This window comes from Delphinapterus leucas, chromosome 16 (genome assembly GCF_059928025.1).
Source record: "Delphinapterus leucas isolate spDelLeu-1000000601 "Yukka" chromosome 16, BTC_Dleu_Yukka2, whole genome shotgun sequence".
In the NCBI taxonomy this organism is placed as follows: Eukaryota; Metazoa; Chordata; class Mammalia; order Artiodactyla; family Monodontidae; genus Delphinapterus; species Delphinapterus leucas.
This window is the reverse complement of record NC_143144.1, coordinates 65,032,335-65,057,867: the sequence shown is the minus strand read 5'-3', so window position 1 is coordinate 65,057,867 and position 25,533 is coordinate 65,032,335. Positions and strand designations below refer to the sequence as shown.

Genomic DNA, 25,533 nt, shown 5'->3' with positions numbered 1-25,533 from the left:
GGATGAACTTAAAAGCTGTATGTTGAGAGAAAATGCCTTTTCGGGTCCTTTGGAAGTCCTGGGAGTGATAAATCTGTAGTGTGTAGGAAGGCTTAAAAGGTCATGACAATTGGATCCTAAGGTTGATACAAATGGTTCTGCAGTTCGATTTCTCATATTTATAGTTTGCACGTAATCTTAGGGCATCAGTGAAAGGTCATTCTGGAAATACGAAATAACCAGGAGCTAGTTTGCAAAAGTAGATATAAATGAATACCCTTTTCTTAGAGCACTTATATCCCATATAATGGGTTATCTATCTTTAGAAATAGTGGTATTTTTTCCCAGAATATCCGCTTTAATTCTGAGTGTACTTCTGTGTTGTGGGGTTGCTGCGATATAATGTGTTCATTAAGAGATCCACATATTTCAATGTTGTTTCGTAGGTGCACCATGCTAGGAGATTTTAGTGCTCTATTTAAGTGAATTTTCTAGATAACCGAAGCTTATCTTTAGCAGACAATAGTGTCTTCCCTCCTTTTATTTTACTTCAAAAGATTTCAAAATTATATCTTCACTTTCCTTAACCAAAGTATTCTATATTTGTTATTTCCTTTATTATGTGAAGTTTAAATGTTATTATTCTTTGCAGTGGTTGCGGTATATAAGTGATATCTATCTTCTTTACTTTATTGATTGAATTAATTTAAAAAAATGTATTGTCGGTAACCTGCTTTTCTTGCTTCTGCTTATCACATAGAAGAATTTGTCCTTGGATAAATACTTTCTCAAAGCTACATTCTTAAGGTTTTCATGTTGCTGCTTTAAAAGAAATTTCAAATCTGAAACAGGAAAAAAATGGAAGTTTTATAAAGACTTAAATTGAAATAATTATATTTTGATTAGGCATTATTAAAGTGAAGAACTCTCTGAACTAGTGCATTTCATACTAACCTGTAGCATCTCTCTGAGAAAGAGGCTCATTCTTTCTAACTGCTCTTAATTTTCCCTGCCTGGCTTCCAATTCCCATCCTGTAATACTTTCAGATGGTGGCATTTGCTTATCACTAACGCGTCACCGTGAAAACTCCAGCTTGATTCTCTCACACTTCTAGGATGCAGCTTTGCTGGAGTGATAGCTATATTTGAAGTTCTGTATAGGCTCTTCAGAGTAGAGTCACCCAGTGTATCTGAAGCAGAGAAGAAATGGGAACCTTCTGAGTGAAAAACAAAAAGAACCAGGAACCATCTTCTGCACCTGCTTCCATCCTCCCTTTCACCTCCAGAATGGATGACAGAGCTCTACAGAAATGGACCCAGTTTCTATCAGTATGGCATTCCTAGGTTGAGTAAGAGCCTTCTGTTTAAGAAGGAACACGGCCCAGAGTCCCACCATATGCCTCCACTAATGACACTGGGCTGGATGACTTGACATGGTTCCCACTCTGGGATGGGGTTGTTAATGCCGGGCTTGGAAGGGCAACGTAAAATATAGCTGAAGAAGGGAGACACATCCTATCACGAGTTTTCAAATTGCTTACAGGCCACTCAACTTGTTTGTCAAGGTTTTATGGTCCGTGCCAAGCTTCTGGCTGTGTCACAGACAAGGCCATGCTCTTTAATTGATTCAGCCATCACTTATCAACCATCTACTATATGTGAGGTAATAATCTGGGTATGGAATAAGATGGGCATGATACACCTTCTCCATAGTTGGCAATCTAGTAAAAAATGCATATTATATCATATAGTAAAAACTTAATTTCTAATTATGTCACACTGAAGGCAGGGTTCCTGAAATAAAAGCTCACGGAAAGAGAACTTGACCCAGATGTAAGGTAGGCAGAGGGTTAGGAAAGGCATTCCAAGGGAGGTGATATCTAAGCAGGATTAGGAAAACAAAGAGGCATCAGTTAACTCTTAGTGGAGGGGATAAGAAAATACATCTGCCTGAACAAACAGTGGTGACAAAGAGTATTCACGGGCTCGCAGACAGTTCCTGAGAGTCACTTAGAGTGTGGATGGGGAAATTGAGTTATGCGAGCCAGGAGTCAGGTCATGAAAGGTTTTGTGTACCATGGTAAAGAAGTTAAATAATGTGCTGAAAGGTACAGGATTACATTGGAAATTGTAGACAGAAGATGGGTATTGTCAGATATCCATTTTGGAGAGTCAGAGAGGGGCAGGAGTGCAGACAGGGCAAGGATTTAGCAGCATGAGACCAACCTCTGAAAGAGATGATACATTTCTATCCTCCAGGCAACTGACTTTGAGAGAAATCACATAGCAAATGGAAACACCGAGTCTGTATTATCTACCGTGGATGAGACAGGAAGAAGTACCTGTAATAGACTGGAATCAGGGAGTTGATTAAAGAATAGAAATCCAAGCATACTGAGATATGAAAATTTGAGATTTGGGGAAACCAGGAATAAAATTACCATTATATCCGCAAAGTCCTGGTGTAAAAGGCTCAGAGGCAGGTGGAGTGTTCACCCAGAAGAATTTCAAGAATTCCCTCATTCATCCATTGCCCGTCAGAGATACTAAGATGAAAACCCCTTTCCCACTGCTAAAAACTCTTTATACTTACTTAACATTTACTCAGAGACTTCTGTGGAAGGATTTGATTTTGGTGATTTAAACACAAAAGTCCTCTGAATCTGGGAATAGTGTTACCTGACCTTAGATTTCAGAAGGATTTCAGGGATATCTGAAGATGTTTTGCTTTCCTAGAATAGGGTTTTTAGGTCTGTGTGTGTAGCTAGTGTACTTTCCTTCATCTCTTGTCTCAGGTGACATCCAAGAAGCATGCAGGCTGGATCCATGACATCACTGAACTAGACGTTTCTCCTTCTCAAGCATTGTTTCCAGATGTCCAGATTCCTAAACATAATCCCCTTGTCTGTTCTAAAAAACAACATTTCCCTATACATTTTCCCCCAGAGCATGAGATTATTTCCGTAAACACAGCTGTTAATTATGTACCCGAACAGCGACCAATGTGGCAACTTGCTGAATTAGTCCCTGGGCACACTGTCTCCTTTTTGGAATAAGAAGAGATTTTCTTTGATGCAGCAATTATAACAAGTACTTTTCCACTCTCTCTCTCCCATCAATTTGTTTGAATAACCTGCGCCTTGCCCAACCTTCTCTTTCTAACGAAACCCCTTGTTCCTAAATGCCCTCATTTTTTGACACTATTCCCCACAAATTGGCCCCATATCCTCCTCAAATTTAACCTGTAAGATACGCTGATTGTTAAATGGTTGCATGTCAGTTTCACTCACAGGAATCATTCGTACAGTAGATGTTTGGAGATTTTGATATGAAAAATGTCCTTGTAGAAATCAACTGTAATAGGAAACTTTCTCCAGTAATTCTCTGCTGCAAGCCTAGACTGGTAGCCAGGGAGAAGATGCACAGTAATCGATCTCATTGTATCTCTCAACTGTTACAATTCCAACAGATACCGCATTCGGAACCTCTTTTATCAGTGCTTCATAATTTTCAGAGAATGTTCTACTCTTCCTACCTTATTCGCATCAATCAATAAACAATATACTAGCTGAAGAGAAGCCAAGATGTGTCATTGCGATAATGAGGCCTAAAGAGCTGATAGATGTTGGGGAGGAGATACTGAGCATTACCAGTACCCAGAATAGCTTGGATTCTAACAACCTTCAGCCATTGCTATCAAGAAGCCAGAATCTGGGCTTCCCTGGTGGCGCAGTGGTTGAGAGTCCGCCTGCCGATGCAGGGGACACGGGTTCGTGCCCCGGTCCGGGAAGATCCCACATGCCGCCGCGGCTGGGCCCGTGAGCCATGGCCTCTGAGCCTGCGCGTCCGGAGCCTGTGCTCTGCAACGGGAGAGGCCACAACAGTGAGAGGCCCGCGTACCACAAAAAAAAAAAAAAAAAAGAAGGCAGAATCTAATCGCTCAAACACACAAAGTATTGTGAGAGTGAAAGTCTGGCAGAAGACTTGTGTTTCTGCATGTGCATGCGTAGGTGAATGCTTATAGCCTGTTGTAATAAATACATTAAGAAGTGTAGATAGGTGCCCCAGTTTTGCATATTTCCCCACTACTCAATATTTTCCAAATAAATACGTGCTCCTTTTATAATATGAAATATACTTCTTTGTAAAGGCATGGTGTTTACAGGAATGATAGTGTCTTCATAAATCTGTTTCATCAAGAATATGACTCTTATTCTAGACCCATGAGTTTTACCTCTTGGCATGTTGGTTAATTGTCTCCTTTTAAATCTGCAAGCAAGGTGATTTTGCTTTGGTGAGCAGAGGTCTGGGCCTAAGGTCTGTGTACAGGCCATCACGTGTGATCAGGTGAAAAGAGAGGTGACCCAGTCTTCCTAATCAGAAGGGACAAGATCATCCCTGAGTGAAGGATAGTTCTTTCCTTCCTGTGCCATCTGCTTTTACGCCAGCATTTCCTGCATTTTTTTTAAAATTGTATAAAGTCGAGTTTTGCCGAGCACCTATTTCATTGCCTGCTTTTCTCTACAGACAAATCCTCCCTGAAGCCAGCTTACCTTAGCTCCTCATACTTTATATGACTGCCCAATCTGAAAATATGTTTTCTAACCCTGAACTTCAGTTTCTACTTCTACTTCTATCCTGTTTGGAATTTGTCTTTACTCTCAGGATGCTTACTTTCTATTTTAGAAGTTACAACCTGTACTTAGTAAAGGAACTGACAATATAAGGCATTACGAGTCAGTGGCTTAGACATATATATCCCTCATGTGCCTGAGTGACTTGGAATTTGAATGTCCTCAGTAAATGCTTATAAATTCAGCATAAGGCTGTATAGCATAATGGGTGAAAGTGTTGACACTGGCCACATTATCTGTGTGATCTTGGGCTGGTCACTTAATCTCTCTGTGTCTCAGTATAATAATCTGTAAAATGGTAATACTAATAGTAGCTGACGGATAGAATTATAGCCTTACATGAGTTAATATGTGTAAAGTCCTTAGAACGTGTCCTAGAATATGGTAAGTGCTCTTAAATATGATGTTATGTGAATTAGTAAAAAATCAAAATTATAGTTTAATTATAAAGAACATACAGGAATTTAATTTAATGCCCCAAACAGTACTATTTAGAGACTTTCTCCCTCCCTTCTTCTTTCCTTTCTTCCCTACTCTCCTTCCTTCCTTATTTTTCTCTTTCCTTTTCTTTCTTTGTCCCGACTGCTCTCCTTAGAATTATGAACTGTGACACATATGTAATATAATAATATTTGGATATTTAGTGTTCATCTAAATACTTGATGAGTTAATTGATGGGTAAATTATCCTAAAATTTTAAAAAGTTATGTTTCTATCCATTTTACTACCAAATATTGATTAACAACTTACTATGTAGAAGACAGTAGAGGAAGATGAAAGATTCCATATCTGGTATCGATACTCCAATCTGGTAGAGGAGACAAACAAATAAGCAATAAGAACAGCAGCAACAACACTGAGTAATTGGTTTGGGGAGATAGCATTTCACCCAGTGTGCTTTGGAAGGACAGAGGAAAGTCACCCTACCCAGCCTGCTGGGGCAGGGGAGACTTCCTGTTTCTTCACAGGATGGACCCATAACCTATTTACTTTTTGGCCCCTCAGTCTGTGGTGTTGGTGGTTAATTGGTGAACTACAACATGTAGACACGGTAACCCCTCATTTATGGTTTTGTTTACAATCCTAGAAATGTTCTAGAAGACAAGATATCAATACCAACCTTTAGGAAGTCTTGCATTCATATGCTGGCTTTATGTAAGTATTGTTTAGGGAATACTTATTTTCGAAATGATTCATGGAGGTGAACAGTTACTTCAATGGCATGTAAGTCCCACTTGTGCATTTAATTATTTAGTAATAGGCTGTCATTTCTTGCTTGAGAGATTGAAGCCATAGCTTAGAGCTGAAGTGCTAGAAGATACTACTCACTATAGGTCGATTACAGATGAGACAGCATATCTAGTTGCAATGGTGCATCAAAATCAGAAGCTCAGGGCTTCCCTGGTGGCTCAGTGGTTGAGAGTCCGCCTGCCGACGCAGGGGACATGGGTTCGTGCCCCGGTCCGGGAAGATCCCACATGCTGCGGAGCAGCTGGGCCCGTGAGCCATGGCCACTGAGCCTGCGCATCCAGAGCCTGTGCTCTGCAATGGGAGAGGCCACAACAGTGAGAGGCCCGCATACAGCAAAAAAAAAAAAAAAATCAGAAGCTCAGTCTGTCTAAGTTGCAGCAAAATAAGGCAGGCAGACAATTCTGATTCCTTGTAATAGGGCCTGATTTATTCCTTAGGCCAAATGCTGTGTTTGTGGAAATGCATGTAATAGTTCTGCCTTCAGTCATAGAGATCTTTGCCTGAATCTAAGCCTCCTAGGCTTCCTTGCAGGACGTGGAAGAATAAAGTGACAGAAGGCAGTTCCCCTTTCAGGACCTTTAAGAAATGGTACCTCATATTTCAAAGAAAGTTAAAGTAAACTTTTTGTGTCAGATAGGTTTATTTCTTGGCCAGTCTTTGCCTACTGTTCAATTATATACATAGTTTGTTTTTTGTTTTGGAGTATTGTGTGCTTCATTTTAGTTTCTACATCCTTGTGCCACTCAGGGGATGTGCTGTTCCCTTCGTGTCCAGACTGCTCTCTCAGAGCCCCAGCCTGCAAAAGCCATCAACTAGGAGTGGCTGGCTGCATGGACTTGAAGGTGGTAAAAGCACATTGGCCATCTATTTGGGGTTGGTACAGAAGCTTAACAGAGATGATTCTGGATAATAGTCAGATTGATGTTTTACCCCAAGGGTGCTTAGGGGGGCTTTGTTTTGCATGTTTTTCAGTAGACCTGGTTTAAAAATTCATGGCTGCACCTGGTTGGTTGTTCCTGTCCTCTGTTTTTCAAATATTCTGGCACAGCCAAAAACCCTCCTCAGCAAGAGACTAAATTGGAAAAGGGTTATGTTCAGAGCTTAGAAGAAAAACTGTGCAGTTTTCAGGAAACTCGCCTAAGTATAGGTGCCATGAACTGAAAAGATGGGGTGTTTTTCAGGTCAAGATTTCTGGAAGTTAGCAGCATCGTGTAGCTTGCTTTTCAATTAGTCTTAAAGCAAAACACCCTTTAGCTCAGTGATATATTTGAAAAATGGAAATTTGGGTTGGATCCTATCGCCTACAAATTCCAAAATGCTCAGAGGTGTTTGATGGACTAGATGCAGACAAAAAGAGCCAGAGAAACGTGGCACTGTTTTTCTCAGTAGATAATCTTACCGAATGTCTTAAAGATGATAGATCGGTGAGAAAAACAGTTGTTATTTGATCAGAGAAAGGTGCTATCTCTTCTATGTAAGATTTATTCTTGTTTGGAAGTGAAGACTCTGGTTCAGCTATGGATGAGCCAAATTCAATTTGGTGAGGATCCAGGGAACTCAGCTTCAGATCAATTAATCTGTAATAGTTTCTATTTCCCAGACTTCTCTTTCTCTCTACCCTTTTCTCCAGGAAAAAGTGATGAAAGATATTTGCTCAAGGCTGAACTTTAATAAATAAAGTGACCTTTACATTCTAGCTCAAAAAAGTAAATATCATCTCATAGGTTTCATTGGCAGCTGAGCCTGGATGGGGTGGGACTTACGCTTATAATGCAGCACTAGAAGAATTTACCTTCAGGGAAAAAGCAGATTTGATAAAGGGACTGGTGAGAAACACTGTATGTCAGGAAGATCTACATCTTCTTAAAAATTTGCAGTCTTAGATTGAGAAGCATGATGAAGTTTCTGTTATTTAAAGCTTCCACTTAGCACAAACTTTCTTTCTGCTGTCCTTCTTACCATAGGTTTACCTATGGTAAATTTCTGATTTCAGAAAACCTGAACTGCCAATATGTAAATTAAGGAATTATTCCCTTGACACAAAGAAACAGCACAGACTTCTTTTAAACAGGTATTCCTTGCACATTCTGCTAAATAAGGACAAAACTTAAGACTCACATGCCAAGAAAAGATCAATTGAAGATGAAACCTTTGGAAAAGGTAATATTATTTATAGGTATAAAGGATTTGATCCAATAAAATTTGATTTGCCTACCTCATTAGAATATATCTTTCACCCCAGAATAGTTGTAAAATGTTTGAACCGAAAGAGACACTAGAAACTAACTTTCTCTTCCAACCCAGTATTTTAAGATGATGACTTTTGGGCTCAGAGAGGTTTAAGCGACTTTCCTAATGTCCCAGAACCAGCCAGCGGCAGAAGTGAACCATACTTCCCATTTCACTACACACTTCCTTCCCCCTTGACTGTCAAGTAGTTCACCCACTTTACAGACCATTCCCCTTTGGAACACTGGACTTCTCTCATAGTCCTGTAATTGTGGCACGTTTTTTAACTTAATCATGTTGGATAACTTGAGTACGTGAAGCAAGCGTCTTGTTCCCCCATGAACGCCAAAGATAACAGAAAAGACCATTATTCTAAAGGTTCAGAATCGATGTGGTTTTGGTCATCTTTCCCAGCAAGAAGGGTCATCAGAGCCAGAGCTTCTTTCCAGCCCTATAATCAGCGCAACATCACCTATCTCTTCCTCAGTGCTCCCATCCTTATTCTTTTGTATCTTGTTCTCACAGATAAATTTCAGAGTAATGAGATTCATCTAAAGCCACAGAAAGCCTAGAGCCAGTTATAAGAGTGAACTAACAACTGTTACATGTCTTCTGTGAGCCAGCAAAGTAGACAGTTGATTGGTAGTTCCTAAAGTCTGTTCCTCAGAGCCCTAGTTCTCTAGAAGCTCCATGAACAAAAACAGATTTTGTCTTCAAATACATTCAGCAAATGTTAAAAAGTATCTCCCTTTTTGCCTCCAAATGTGCTTTTCAGAGATATTAGTAAATCAAATAAACCTTACAAATTTTTTCTTTATTCTACTATTCCTCAAATTTGCATGACTGTTGAATCTTTATGATATTGCAACTATGAATTTTGCTTAGAAAATGCTGAGCTCTGTGCTTTGGATCCATTTAATCGTAGTAAACACCTGCTCTGTGAAATGGACATTTTTAGCTCCATTTCATAGCCATGACAATAAAGAATCAGATAATAAGTGATTTCTCAAGGTCACATAACTAGTAATAAGAACTGAGAATCGAGTTCAGGTCTGTGCTCTTAGCTCCTGGAGGAGTCTCAATTCAAATACCTATCGCTTGAACAGGCAACTGGAGATGTGACTAAGGATTCATTGGGCACGGGTGTTTTATTTCAAAGAGAAAAAGTGAGATAGCCTATGAATTGGGGGAAGTGAGGAATATCCCCAGTTGTCTAATGTAATCTCCATCCTCTCAGTTTGTTGTTTGATGTCCCGTCTTGAATAGCAACAAGGACGCAGTACTTACTTTTTATTTAAGGTCTGAAGTGATGCTGCATTTTTTTTTCTCTTATTAATGACAAGAGCCAACAGATCCAGCTTTTAGTACTGAGAAGGCGGCAGAGGATAAAGTGGATTGTGATAAACTAGAGATCATATGACCTGACCTCTCTCTACAGGAGATGGCAGCTCTAAAGCTCTTGTTGGTTATGACCATATGGGAATATGGTCCTGGTCAATCTGGACCTTGTTGGAAAATTGGCTGATCAACAGTGCTCTTTGGGCCAACATTATTTACATCAAACAGAACTTGGAGACTGGTCAGAGTCAGCCTGTGCACCATGGAGTTTTAACCTCTGTATTTCACTGTGCTACTTGCCAAGGAAAAAAGTCTCTCACGGAAATGATTCCTTGTAGCCTTATGGTTTTCTTTGTGGCAGTTCCACATTCTGTGGCTTGGAAAATTTGTTGAACATTAAATAGCACATGTGCTCATTTACATTGGCAAGTGTGAAATTGGGGAGACACGTTTTCTTTATTCGTCTCTCCTGTTAGATCCTTGAAGAGCGTTGGTTGTCAGACTCAGCTGTCTTTTCCCAAGGGGTGTGCTTCTGAAAAATCTTTTTTGGAATCTCCAGTACTTATAAATTTGGCTGGAAATAACTATAAAGTATGATTGGCATTCTGGTGGATTGGATTCCTCATGGTAAAGGCTTAACTGCCCAGCTTCAGGGATACTGGTATTTGGTCTAAGATTGCGTGTGTTCCTGACACTTCTCTTTTTTTTTTTTTTTTTTTTTTTTTGCGGTACACGGGCCTCTCACTGCTGTGGCCTCTCCCGTTGCGGAGCACAGACTCCGGACGCGCAGGCTCAGCGGCCATGGCTCATGGGCCCAGCTGCTCCACGGCATGTGGGATCTTCCCGGACCGGGGCACGAACCCGTGTCCCCTGCATCGGCAGGCGGACTCTCAACCACTGCGCCACCAGGGAAGCCCCCTGACACTTCTCTTAGCTGAACTATTGCGACAACCTCTTAAGTGAGCTTCCTGCCTCCAACTTCTCTTTAATCCCACTTCTGTGTCACCTCCAAAGTGGTCCTTCCACGTGAGCTGTAGTCTTTTAATTTCCCGCTTTAAAATCTTGAATTGGTGTGTATGGCTCAGAATAAATAAACTCCCTTTTGCTATTTAAGTCAGAACCCCTTTGCATGGCTAGTAAAGCTCTTTTAACTTGGCTGTAGACTGCTTTACCTAACTTCTGGCATACTGCGGAACTTGCTATTGTTACCCAGTCCAAGCTGCATTGCTCGCTGCACGACACGACAGGCCAATAAATCGGAGACGAGGTGTTGAGGCAAGGAAGACGACTTTATTTGGAAAGCCGGCAGACTGAGAAGATGGCAGACTAAAGTCTCAAAATAACCATCTTATCGGGGTTTGGATGCCAGTTTCTTTTATAGAACAGAGAGGGGGAGGAGATGAGGAAGTAAAGTAAAAAGCCCGTAAGATTTGCAAATGTCCCCTGGAATGGCCAGCGTCAGGGAGGGGATGTGTTAATTTCTTCTTTCTTGCAGCCATCCACAGGTGGACAGGGTCTGGATGTTTTCCCGAACAAAGGCACTTTGGTTTAACATTCAGGCAGAGGGGCAGGGTTCCCCGAGGCAGGCCATTATGTAGAGACAGTATCCTTTTAGTGAACAAAAGCAGCGGAAAGGAAAGCAAAGGTTAAAGTAAGAGAAGCAGATCCAACATGTAGTCAGAGTTGGCTCTTCCGTTACACTATTACCTGAGCATGCAGTGTGTGCTCACACTTCTCTGTCTTTGTAGAGGTTGACTCCTCTGCTGTGAAATCCTTTCCGCCCCTTCTATCAAATACCTACACATTGTTTCAAAACCCATTGTAGAATCCAGCGCACTATGGCTCCTTCCCTCACTCCAACAACAGGAAAAAAATTACTTTTTTGTGTTTTCACAATACTTTGTATGTGTTACTACCTGTTCGACTGTGCATTTTCCCCTGAATGTTACCTCTTATTTCTGGGGCAGAGCCAGTTGTAGAAGAATTCACAGTGTAGTAAGGCATTCAGTGTCTCATTTATAATTCAATCCCCAGTCTTAAGTGCAATAGCTATCGCTTGGTGCCTAAAACTTACTTAAATAAATTAGAAGAAAAAAAGAGAGAAAGAGAGAAGAAAGAAATGGTTGAATGGTGAACATCTGGCCTAGAGAGGAGTGAAAACATTTTTCTCAAAAAATCCTTTATATTTCAAAAGTCAGTTTTTTCTATTCGTTCTTGAAATACCTGAAGGCCGAATCTAAGAATTTTGTTGAGGGTATTTCTGTATTTTTGTTAAAATATCCTGTAGATAAGACAGACTTTATAAGGTTCCATTTAGTGCCTCAATTATGAATTCAATGTAAATTGTATCAAAGAGGGAATATTCAGTTTAGTTGACAGTTTCTCATGTGTTTTAGACAAACTTACACATGTTGGTTAATAACCACTCTGAGCTCACGCTCACTGGTTAGAAGACCTGCTTATTTGGCAGACCTGGGAACCAGGTTCTTGGGTGTTAGCCATACAAATGCCAAAAATGCTCTGAAATTGTCTTGGAGAAATTATCATGTCCCTCACTGCCTAATTTCACTCCCTTGTGGTTTGCTTCAATTTCCAGTTGGAATATCTTAATTAACATTCGTAAAGGGCTGTGTAAAGTTTAAATGAAAATGTCATGTATGTATAAAATCTTCTTAAATAGGAGCTTAACTTGCAGGGCTTTTTTGTGAAGTGAAGTATTTTTTTAACATCTTACAATTTATGATAAATGGGTTACAGGAAAGGTTTGCCTATGAATTGATGATAGAGTCAAAATGGAGAAATCATGTTTTCTGTGGCTCCTTTATTCAGGGAACACAATTACTGAAGTGCCGTGTGATTTAGAGTTTTTAATCTCTTAATGGCCTTCAAACTTGAAATGCTTATCAGGGGTCTTCTATGTCTACTCCTGTATAATGTGTGCAGAATGATACTTTCTTGCTTTTTTCTAGAAACTTAGATGAAGATTGAAAATGTGTATAGATAGACTGTTAAAAATAGACTATGAAGTAAGAATGGCAATATATATAAATCAATAAGAAAAAGAGTAACAATCATGATTTAAAATGGAGAAAAACAGTGAACTGGCAATCTACCAAATGAGGATATTCAAATGACTAAACACACGTGGCAAAAGGAAGAAAAGGAGGGGGGGAGGAAAGAAAAATTCACTATCCTTAGTAATGTGTCTTGACACAAAATATACCTTTTTCCCTGGTCAGCTTAGAAAACATTATAAAGAGAGAGGAGAAAAAAAAAAAAAAAAGGTAGTGTTGGTGATAGGTACTTCCCATGTCCCTGATAGGGAACCATCAATTAGTATTCTTTTTTACTGAGAGACATTTGGTAATATGTATCCAAAGTGGTAACAAACTTTCTATTCTTTGAAACATCAATTCTACTTTAAGGAAATTACTTGAAGAAATAATAGTTGATGTACAGAAGTGTTAATGTACATTAGGTCATAAGAGTATATCAGTGAAATTTAAAAACCTTCTAATAAGGGATTAATTGCGTAGTGGTGTTTCCATCAATCAAATTGAACAGAATTTGAATTGGCTATAATAGTAGCCAATAAAAAATGATAATACTAAAGAATATTTAATAGCCTGGAAAATGTTTGCAATGTAGTTTTAAGGTGGAAAAAGCAGGTTAAAAAGCAGAAAGTATCACTTGGAACTCTCTCTTGCTATGTAAACCAATCTTTCTCTCTTTCCCCTCCTCCCCGTGTGTGTGTGTGTGTGTGTGTGTGTGTGTCTGTCTGTCTGTCTGTCTTTCTCTGTCTCCCTCCCATTTATGTATGTGTGTGTATCTATATATGCATAGAAACAAAGGTTGTAAAAGCAAACTTCAAAATGTTAGTGACAATTATCTCTGCATAGTGATGTTTGAGTGATTTTTCTTTTCTTATTTCTGAGTACTTTTGAGGTGGCATTTTTCAAACTTTGCTGCAATGAACACATGTTAATTCTTACTCAAACTTGAAAAAAAATACTAAATTTTAAAGCAAATAAAATGAATAATTTAAAAGAAACAAAGTTATTGTATCATTGGTACATTGATATTTATCAAAAACTGGACACCTGCCAGCTAACTTAAAGCCTACACCCCTATCATTAGGAGCGCTCTTTTCTTCTTCCTTTTACTCCGAATTGAAGGAATTAGATTCAGTACCAGCTGTTTGTGAACTGAGGAGGGGCGAGGTTTGAGAGGCTCCCCAGTGACAAGACTAAGCTGCAGCCTGACACAGTGCACATGTGACCTTCAGAGGAAAACATGATGATCAATGTGGGCTCCAAAGAAGAGCCTGCCAGGTTTATAGGCTGGTCCACACAACTGAAATTCTAGAATGTCTAAGAACAGGCAAGTGGCCATCAGTGTTATACAGGCAAGGCTTCATTTGGTGATCAAGATATTTGAGTGAGCATTCTAGAAAAAACATAAATTGATTTTAGAACAGGGTTTACTTTGAGAATGTGTTCTTAATTTAATAAGATATGTCATCAGAAGAATTATTTAGATTGAAGGTGGAAAAGAGGTTTCTATTATATTAGTAGGAGCCTGTCTGACAGTGGAAAAGTATGGAATTAATGGGTGGAGTATGGGAAATTATTTGAACCTAGAAAACTATTTCATGTTCAGCAGAGAGCTTAGCACATTTCAGTAGTTCCAGAAAGCATTGCTATATTATAGTCAAATGAATTAACTGAGTTGTATTTTCACGACCCTGGATTTCAGGGAATGGTAAATGATATATGGTATATTCTGTCAAGGAAGGTGTGGTCTATCCATGAGTTTGTAGGACCTCATGTATATAACATACATGTCATTTTCATTTAAACGTTACATAGCACTTTCTTCTTTAATTAAACATGGTCACTGTTTTTTAAAAGTTGCTCAGTTACTGGGAAAATTCACTTTTGGGAAGAATTCTCTGAGGGTTTCAGATAAAGAAATCTTCCACTCTGTAGGATGACCATATAATTTATAGTCCAAACCATATATTTCTGAGTGTCAGTAATAATATTTATGATGGTACAGTAGGAGGAAACCAGGACTCTACAGGACAAAATATGACATATATTCACCTCATCTCTGATCCATTCGGAGAAAACCAAACTGCCTGTGAACAGTCTCTCATATGGTCAAAGCAGCTCTTAAATCAAGATCAGTCAACTTTGTAAATGATGGTATCTTTATGGGCATATTCAACCCATCACAAACATGAATCTCAATAGGAAAATGCTTTTACATAGTCACAAAATAGAATGGAACTTCTATAATTAGATTGTATGATAGCACCTTGATTAGGTATCATTCTGATTATTAAGGATGCTAACTTCTGAGCAACTGTGGTGACTAGATACATAAAAGATATTAGCTCAGATGCATAAAGATCATGTGTTTGCAAAGGTTCTATGAAGGCAAAATTTTTGTTCTTTTTGAACCCTTTTTGGGGATCCTTTTTATTCCTTTTGAATCGTGGGGCTGAAAAATGCCACTGAAGTCAAGAGGGCTGGTTTTGTAGATATTTTCTTAAAGTGTGGATTCCCCGTTGGTAGCAACTTGGAGCAGATGAGTGTTTTATAGGGTTGGCCTAGTAGCCATAGGAATTGAGCTACACAGCAGGACGCATATAAAATAAAAAACAGAAAATGAAAATTGTAGATGGTTTTACACCAGCCTGTGCACAACGAAAATTAAACTTGCTGTATGTTTCTGGGACGCATTTACCATTCAACCATTCACAAATGGCCTTTTGTTGTTTTTGTTGGTCCAAGGCTACCTAAAAAGTCAGTCAGTTTATTTTAAGACCCAAGAGAACAGTAAATATTCCGTTTTCTTGCTAGATTGTGTCGTAATTGATATTGGTGGTTCTGTTGTGAACATTAAAGGGACAAGAACTGGTTTTGCTCTTAAGAAACTCATTTTTTATAGCATGAGATCCTTAATTAAATGATGGGATTGAAATGCCTAGATATGGGCTGTCTTACTGAATAGTTAATTATGCACATTTTAATGAATATTTAATGGATATATTCTTCTATAATTCAATCCGGGCAGTTTATGTATCCTGAAAATCCACAGATTAGAATTTCTTTTTTTTTTTTTAAGTGAATGGTGTTTTTCTTTTTTTTAATTAATTTATTTTATTTTTGGCTGCATTGGGTCTTCATTGCTGTGCACGGGCTTTTCTCCAGTTGCGGTGAGCGGGGGCTACTCTTTGTTGCCGTGCGCAGGCTTCTCATTGCGGTGGCTTCTCTTGTTGCAGAGCACAGGCCCTAGGTGTGCGGGCTTCAGTAGTAGTGGCACGTGGGCTCAGTAGTTGTGGCTTGCGGACTCTAGAGCTCAGGCTCAGTAGTTGTGACGCGTGGGCTTTATTGATCCGTGGCATGTGGGATCTTCCTGGACCAGGGTTTGAACCCATGTCCCCTGCATTGGCAGGTGGATTCTTAACCACTTGCACCACCAGGGAAGCCCCAAACTAGAATTTCTTGACCTTGGGTCTCTTGATATCTCTGAGACTGACTAACAATAAAATTCATTTAGGCTTCAATAAATATTCATCTTGAATTGATACCAGATTGGGAATTTATAGCCTTCAGAAATTTAAGGTAGCAGCTATTTCACAGCCAAAACCCAATGAAAAATCTGATAACCTCAAGTTGTCTGATTTCCAGATGTATTATGATTATGAAAAGACTTTTAAATTCATATTGAATATAATAATAATGTTTTTATCATACTCCCCTTATTTTAACTATAAGTGACATATTGTACAGAAAATAGTTGTTGTCATATATCTCCAAGATGGCTGCCGTCAATTCTTGCCATTCTTCTGTGTGTGCATATGTCCTTACCCCCTTGAGAGGTAGAGTCCATTTTTCTCTTCCCGTTAAATCTAACTCAGAGTTAGTGACGTGTGTGATCAATATAATGGGGCAAAACGGACATCTAGAACTTCTGAGGACAGGTCATAAGAAGCTTTGTAGCTTCCACTGGAGTCTCTTGAACACTCACTCTTGGGACCCTCATACTGGGAGAAGCCAGCCACCAATTATGAAATCCAACAACCATGAAACTGTAATACTCTGTGAAGTTCAAGCCACATGGGAAGGGCCTGGAGGATGGGATTCAACATGGAGAGAAAGAGAGAGGCTAAGACCAACACATGAGTAAAGAAGCCATCTTGGAAGTGGAACCTCCAGTTCCGGCCACCACAGTTGACATCGAGTGGATTTAAGACTCACTGCCTAGCTGAGCACTTTCGGAATCCCTGACCCACAAAACCAAGAACAAAATAAATGGTTGTCTGTAGCCACCATTCTGATGTAGTTTATTGCACGGCAATAAATAAGTGGAACAGAGGTCCTTTTCTCTTAACATATGGGATGAGTTCTGCTGCTTCTGAGATACTTGTTTTGAAATGGAATCAGCCCAAGATCTAGAACTGCCATGCAATCATGGGAAAAAAATCTTCTTAAAACATTGCATTACTATATTGCCTGCTCTGACGGAAGGGAAAGAAGAGAGGAGAAGCAGCAGCAGAATGTAATTATGCTCCGGGGCAGCTTGATTAAGCATATCCACCCTGTCTGCCTCTCAAAAACAACTTGAGATGATAAGTGTCTGTCATTAAATAATTAAGGAACTAAGAAAAAATGTTACGTGAAAATAGACCTCCTTGTTAACTGGAGGCACTTTTTCTGGATGTTCCCCTCCCGCCCCATCTTCCTGAGAGCTCTGCAGAGGGGCTGGGAGGCAACCGTCACTTCACTAATCTGCAAATCCTGTTGGAGAGAAACCCCTGCTGGTCTCCACTGTCTTCCCCGGAAAGCTTTAATAGCCAAATACATTAGTAAGGTGTCATGTGGCTGAGACTTTATTAATATTCCCCAATATACCCTGGTATATTTGTCCATTTACCATGAAGCATTAATATAAGTAAAATTAAACCATACTCCTCAGAATGATGATACTAGGAGAGCAAAGAATGAAGCATGTGGGTATGTTCTTTTCCCTGATTTTCAGAATGGATTCATTCCTACGGGCTCTTCCTCCCATTCTGACTTTCAACTTGATATTTATTCAAACTCTAAAATCAAATGCACAGCTTAGCGATTTTACCCCAAATGGTATGTCTCTCACCTAAATCAATGTTAACATGTACTGATAGCTTCTCTTTCTTGCTCTTTCTCCCCCACCTCCTCTCCTTTATCATTTCTAGTGGAATAAAGAGATTTCTTACCATTAAATGAACATCATTTCTTATAAAGTTTCCCATGAGCGAAGAAGATGAATGTCCATTTCTCCCAGAATCACGGCTCCCTCTGATACCAGCTAACATTTAAAAATGATGTAACCTTTTGGCATTTATAGCTCTTTGGGGATTTAAGAGAGAAGTTACTCTGGGACTTGTAATGACCATGGAAGTGTGTTCTGATTGAGTTTGAGCAGAGGCTATGGATAATGCTGGGATTTTTAAGGCAGTTCAAATATTCTCAAGGTATTTAATCAGTCTCCACAGTGACTGCAAAAATAAAAATCTCAAGTTTGTACATCATTCTTTTCCTTTAAAAATGCCATATTTTAAAACCAGATGACACAATGCTAAGCATTAATGAGTAGTCCATATACTCTACTATCCGCTTAGTGTAATAATAGCAATTTCTCCAGCAAAATGAGTTTATTTTTTAAATGCCAATTAGACATAGGATCTGTTTATGAGGAAAATAATTACATTGTAATGATTCTTATTGGCTTTAGCATAAACTTTTTTTTTTTTTTTGTGGTATGCGGGCCTCTCAGTGTTGCGGCCTCTCCCGTGGCGGAGCACAGGCTCCGGACGCGCAGGCTCAGCGGCCACGGCTCACGGGCCCAGCCACTCCGCGGCATGTGGGATCTTCCCGGACCGGGGCACGAACCCGTGTCCCCCGCATCGGCAGGTGGACTCTCAACCACTGCGCCACCAGGGAAGCTCCATAGCATAAACTTTTTTGAGAACAAGCTTGTATGGAAATGTTTGTTTCCTTACCTGTACTGTCATTAGGTCAGAGCTTTTTTGACCATTTCTATCATTTTTTTCTCACCCATGCTTATGATAAAGAATAAAACCAGTTTTATGGAGGAGCGAAGGTAGAAGAATAAGGAAGAGGAGGCCAGCACCACTGTGAAAAATCTGAGTGTGAACCAGGACTGGGTATTTTGCTTCCATAGATTTATATTTAAAGCCCCCTCCCAAAATTATCTATATTTCTTCAAGAATATCTTACCAATCATCTTGTTATTGAATCTCCATTATTTAACTCCTAGTCCCCGATTGCCCCCCCACTTCTTCCCATCTAGGCAATATTTTTATGAGATATTTGTAAAACAAGGTTTATCTCTTTCTTTTTTAGAACTCAACTATCACATTTTATCAGAGCGTACGGTACTAAAGTGACATTCTTTATGAAGTAATAATGGTATCATTGGCACAAAGCTTAACATTGCTTTCACACAGATGATCTTATTTGATCCCATAGATATCTTTACCACTGATCAGCAGTGTGACCTTGAACAAATCACCTCATTCCTCAAAGCCTCATTTCCTCTTCTGTCAAATGGACGTAATATCTATCTGAAGTATTTTAAGAGTTTAATGAGGTAATATATTTTAAAGGTTTAGTGGAGTGCCTGGTACATAGCAGATGCTCAATACATATAAGCTTTTTTATAGTATCACTACCCTCAATGATGAAACGGAGGCTCAAAAAAAGATTAAGTGAGCTGTGAGATCTTCAAATTGGCATCAGAGACATGGCAGAAATGAAGCCCAAATCCGTCTTTGGAGTTAGGCCCCATGGGATACTGTGATTATAGTATATATTTATGGTTTGTTTTTCCTTCTTCTCATGGCATGAGTGAGATTCACTAAACTCACTTTCTTCCTCTTTTCTGAGGAAGTACACACATCCACAACATTGACAAAGGTCAGGTTTAGGATTTGGTCATGGCTCTTTTTGTGGAAAACAAGCATGTGGTTCAGTATCCCCACACTCAGCCCAGCATATCAACCTGTCCGTATGCATGCAGAGGGTCACAGTAATGGGAACAGAGTCTCACAGCGAAATGGTGTTTTTTAGTTTGAGATTCTCTAAGTTAACTCGAAAGAGAGGGTTGTGTTCCATAGTCCCAAGAGAAATCGGAAGCAATCTTCCATAAACTTCCTTTCTTGAACCGTCTCCCAAGGAGTGTAACCGATATGTAACCCATATGTTATCATTCCTGGTGAGTGTTACTATTCTGTGCCTTACAGAGTTTGGCAAAAAGAGTATTGACTGAATTATCATTATTATTACATAATAGGTAATAGGTTGGGTCTTCTAAGGCTATTAAGAGAAGTATGAAGGACTGAAATTGTTTGATACACTTCTTGAAAACTCTTTTTTTCCCCCTGAAAATTCAAAATCTTTGAGTCCTCATAAAAAAAAAAAGTTCAAAAGTAAACTTACAGAATACAGTGCAAAAGTTTCTCTCCAATTTCATTGAATCAATATTCAGGTCACAAGAAGATGGTCTGTTGTCCAAATGGTCTCCTGATCTCTTAGTATTGAATGACCCTCCTTTGTGTTAATGAACATGGGTGGGTTACTTAACATTAGGTGAGCTTCACTGAGTTTGGGGGAGAGGGTGAGTGTGGGACTTAGGACAAGTGATTGCTCACTGGGTACGTCTTTCTACAGACTCTTTTCTATCCGTGTTTACTTGATTGAACCTTTTTCTTTTTAATAACTTTCCTCTCCTTTTCTCACTGTTGTTCGTACTTCAGTGACTTCCTTTTCATGGGTCATTCTGGGATCCTGTGTAACTTTCCCTAATTCTATCCTGCAAACAGTTGCCCATTGCTAAGCACTTGTTGCTTTCACCCTCGGCTCATCTGGGAAGGGTAAATGCCCACCTCGCATTGGGAATAGGCAGCTCTTCCATCCACATGGGTCAGCCAATTATTTACTTGCTCTGATTATATTTTGCTTAATTTGTTTTTTATATTGGAGCCAGAGTTTTGCAGATAGCCTCTTATACTATTTATAGATAGATTTTTGTTTGAATGGAGTGGCTAGATAACTAGAGTGCCCAATTGCTGCTATTGTTATTTTCTTTGTCATTGTCATTATCACTATGGAAATTACTTATTATGCACCTGTGATATGGGCATCTGGGTCTGAGTTAAGCCTTGAGCAAAACAAGAGAGATATCCCTACTATATTACCTCTTCTTGATTCCAGTCCGTGAATGACAAGGAGTAGACAGATGAGCAAACAAATAATGAACAACACATAAAGTAAATACTCTTTGCTTTAGGACCAAAGAAATGGTGGGAAAAAATGTATGCCTTGGGGTGGTGAAGCTGCCTCTTATTAATAACTCCACCCTGCCTAAATAGGTAGATAATGGAATTCCAAGAACACCACACCTAGGAAAAGAATCTGGAAGACTAAATGGTAGGAGCGCTCTTCTGGGAGGAATGTTCTGAGTAGACACCTGGAAGGATCAGGAAGCTGTCAAGCAGCGTTTTGTAGAATTACATCATTTAACCCTATTTTGAATCTGGAGCAAGTCAAAGAGAGTGGAGATGCATTTGATGTTTGATGACACTGAGCTTTCAGAAGGACTAATACCCAAAAAAAGGTAGAAGTGACATATTTGAAATCTATAAATTGCATTTCACGTTCATTTATCACCTCTAGGAAGAGCAAATAGAGTTTCTTCCTTCCCCTGAAGTGGATGATGAACGATTGCTTAGAATTGGGTGGTGGGAGCCGGTGTCACCATTATTGACTTTCTATGGAAAACAGTTCACCTGTAGATGCAGTGAGTGTAGCACACCCTGCAGGACAGGAGTAAACTGGTTCTAATCACTCATGGGCTGATCTGAACAGAGAATAATTACTTTCCTGTTAAGGGCAGACTCTTCCCATTGTCTCTACCCACCCCACTTACTTCCAAGTAGAACAGCAGAGATTTGTTTCAGAGGACTCAGAACTCTCAGTGTCACAGGGATCCATGAACTGCATTTAGCAGAAGCAGGGACGAAGAGGACTCATTGCTTTATTCATTCATTTGTTCATTTACAAAGATGTATGGACCTACTGTGGAACAAGCTTTATGCTAGGCAAACAAGCCCTCTTTTTAGAGAGCTCACTTCAGGAATCCTGCAGAGTCTGGAGTCATGCCTTTTATAAAGTTCTTTTAAAGTTCTGTCATTCAGATTGTATTCCAGAATGCAGAGGATTAAACACAGAAAAACACCATTTATTCAGAGTCACATGAAAAGCCAAAAGAAGGGAGCTTCCCTGGTGGAGCAGTGGTTAAGAATCTGCCTATGCAGGGGACATGGGTTCGAGCCCTGGTCTGGGAAGATCCCACATGCCATTTAGCAACTAGGCCCATGTGCCACAACTACTGAGCCTGTGCTCTAGAGCCTGTAGGCCACAGCTACTGAGTCCACATGCCACAACTACTGAAGCCCACACGCCTATAGCCCATGCTCCACAACAAGAGAAGCCACCACAATGAGAAGCCCGTGCACCACAACGAAGAGTAACCCCTGCTCGCCACAGCTAAAGAAAGCCCACGTGCAGCAACGAAGACCCAATACAGCCAAAAATAAATTAATTAATTAAAAAAGGAGAAAGAAAAAGCCAAAAGAAGATAGCCAATGTAAATCAGAAAAAACAGGGATCACTGAATATATTTAAGGAATGTAATCTATTATTTTTTGAGGAATATTCACTAATTTGAAGTTTCTATTTTGATAATATTTCCTAGTAGAATACCTTCTTGAGAAGATAGAACTTTATTATTGTTATTTTTTAATAAATTTATTTATTTATTTTTGGCTGTGTTGGGTCTTCATTTCTGCACGAAGGCTTTCTCTAGTTGTGGCAAGCGGGGGCCACTCTTCATCGCGGTGCGTGGGCCTCTCACTGTCGCGGCGTCTCTTGTTGCGGAGCACAGGCTCCAGACACGCAGGCTCAGTAGTTGTGGCTCACGGGCCCAGTTTCTCCACAGCCTGTGTGGGATCCTCCCAGACCAGGGCTCAAACCCACGTCCCCTGCATTGGCAGGCAGATTCTCAACCACTGCGTCACCAAGGAAGCCCATATTGATGGCTTAGAACTTTATTTATAAAGGGCATCATTTTCGTCTAAAGATTGGATCACACTTATTATTTACACTGTATCTTTTTTCTCAAATGGGTTAAACATTTTCTATTTAGGTCTTAAATTCTTTATTTGCTTACTAACATATTTACTTTTCATAACCTACAACATGACAGAACAAACTTTAACTCATTTGAAATATAATTACTAGAAGATTCTAATTTGAAGACTGAAATAATAAGATTCCACTAATCCAGTTAATAGTTCATTAAACACTTACTATGGTTCAACCACTGAACCAGTTGTAACCTAACTGTGTTGAAGCTTGTGATTAAGCAATTGAAATACATTGTATACAGTGGTGTGTATTAATGTGTGTGTATGCATTTGTGTGTTTACAGTTCAGGTGGAAATGAATATAGGCCATAATATTAAATGAAAAAAAAAAACAAGCAAAAACTCAATCTGTGATATGATATGTAGCTGCGGATAAAGGAGTAGAAGGGGGCACAAACATGGTTTCACTTGTTGATGGGATAGGGTCAATTTATTTTTCTTTGTAAGTTTGTTTGTTTGTTTGTTTATTTATGGCTGCGTTGGGTCTTCGTTGCTGCGCACGGGCTTTCTCTAGTTGCAGTGAGCAGGGCTACTCTTCATTGTGGTGCGCGGACTTCTCATTGCGGTGTCTTCTCTTGCTGTGGAGCACAAGCTCTAGGTACGTGGGCTTCAGTAGTTGTGGCTCGTGGGCTCAGTAGTTGTGGCTCGCAGGTTCTAGAGCACAGGCTCAGAAGTTGTGGCACACGGGCTTAGTTGTTCCGCAGCATGTGGGATCTTCCCGGACCAGGGGTCATGGCATGTCCCCTGCATTGGCAGGCGGATTCTTAACCACTGTGCCACCAGGGAAGTCCCTATTTTTCTTTTATTTTGAATTCTACTGACAGTCTTACGAAGTTGTTTTTGCAATAAAAAATGGCTAAACAAAAATGGATCCAGACTGACCTGTTTGTTTTGAGTGGATTGGAGCAGAGATTTGAAAGAGGAACCACTGGAAGGTTTGTGTAATACAGATACATCTGTAAATCTTACAGGGGGGAATATCCTGACATCTTCTATAATTTCCAAAATGTCAAATTCCCAAATAAAAGGTTTTAGGTGAAGACTGTAAAGAAATGGTGAGATTTTGGTCTACATATTTTTAGTACCCAAAAGAAAAGATTGAGGAAGCCAGGAGCTTTATTTGCTTAATGTTAAATAACCATATGTTTGAAAATATTTGTATTATTCTACCTCCCCCATCCAGTAGTACTTAGATGCAGAATATCTCATACAGTTTGTTGACTCAGAGTATAAATGAGTATCAGAAGTATTTTAAATAAATGATAAATAATCAACTTGATTTGATGATATTCTGTAGGCCCAGGGTTTTTATTTTGATGAAGTCGTCTGCCAGGAGAAGCAGGTGGTGAGATCCGCACTTGTGGGAAGAGAGTAAACATATTCTGGTTTACAGGGAAATAGAAAAGCCGGGGGGTGGGGAAAATCACCTTGCCTGAGACAACAGGTGCTCTAAAATTGAGCCTCTTCATATTATCATAGAAATTACTTGCTGGCAGTAGTGCAAAAGGCTGTTATATATTATTGTTAATTGTGGTTGGAGACACAAAACAATATGATCATTTGATGACTTATTTGTTTTTGGAAAATGACAGCTTTTGTGTGCCAGTAAATATGAAATCCCCTGGAAATATTCTTGTAAATTTAGGAGCCATCTGATCGTCCTTGCTTAGTACGTACAATAGACTTTAATGATGACACGGAAGTTTGTACTTAGCAGATTACCTGATGGTTCTGCATCAGTTATCCAGAAAGGGAACACTGTCTGCTTGGTGACTACAAGACAGAGAGACCTATTACTTTGTCGGAATTTATGGTCGATGGACAGTGGCTTCACCAGAGCATGGGAGGGGAGGCAATTAGTCTCCAGTTTTGTGTGTGCTCTTCATCTTGTCCGGAACAGAGCTGACAGCCACAGCGTTCCGCTCACTCCACTTCATCCGTCCCTTTCTCCTCTTCGAGAAGGGCAGGGTGAAAGAACAGCGAGGAACCTGAAATTCATCAGGCTGAGCGTGTCTGGTGTGAGCTCGTTGTGTGCCATTTGCTGTGATCGGACACCACTTTGGAATATGACAGTAACTATCCTGAGGTTTTAATACGATTGCCTCCAAATGCCTGAGAAAGCCCTGTGTGTTTGCCTGGCACTCTGTTCTCTTACGACAGGGCTCTAGTTTTTTTTTTTTTTTTTCTTCCTTTCTCTCTCTCTCTCCTTTTCCTGGAACCGCCACATCCTTAGCTGGTAATCTTTAAACCCTGGGCTGCAGTGATCTCTCTTCATACGGCCACACATTAAGCACATCTTTCATGCTTCTCCAAACCAAACTCAGAAAGTGCCAATGAATAAGCTGTTGGGGAAGAAGTCAGTGGGTAGCATTAAGGCCACCTGACTGGAGGCGTTAGGTGTGCACTTTGACTGAGTGAAAGGCAACCTGCAGAGTCGGGAATGAGGTACTTTATCACATATTCCTAGAGGCGTAAAACAAGAGAGTAAAAAGCCATTTTCAGAGCAGCTCCTCCGTCTTGTTCCTATTGTGGATGGTTCACACTGCTATGGCCAAGGTTAACCCTCAAAAGGAGAAAGTTCCAAGCCTCTGGAGCTGTGAATTTTTACATGAGTATAGCGTATTCTCTTGTCAATAGGCCAAAGATGAAGAAGGGCATCCAATGACTTTTTCCATGGAACTTACATTCATATCTGTTCAAATTACTCTCGGCATCTTTCTAGATCTATGTGACTACTCTGAAAACTTTCCATTCATTCCTTTAACTTCCGTTCATTCATGTCAAATATTTATTGAATATATAATATATGCTGGACCTCATTCT

General features: G+C 39.8%; 1 protein-coding gene across 1 annotated transcript in view; it reads left to right on the top strand.

The window, feature by feature from the left end:
* Nucleotides 1-25,533, top strand: part of SORCS1 (sortilin related VPS10 domain containing receptor 1) — a 554,727-nt gene that overhangs the window by 316,080 nt on the left and 213,114 nt on the right. The window lies entirely within an intron of this gene.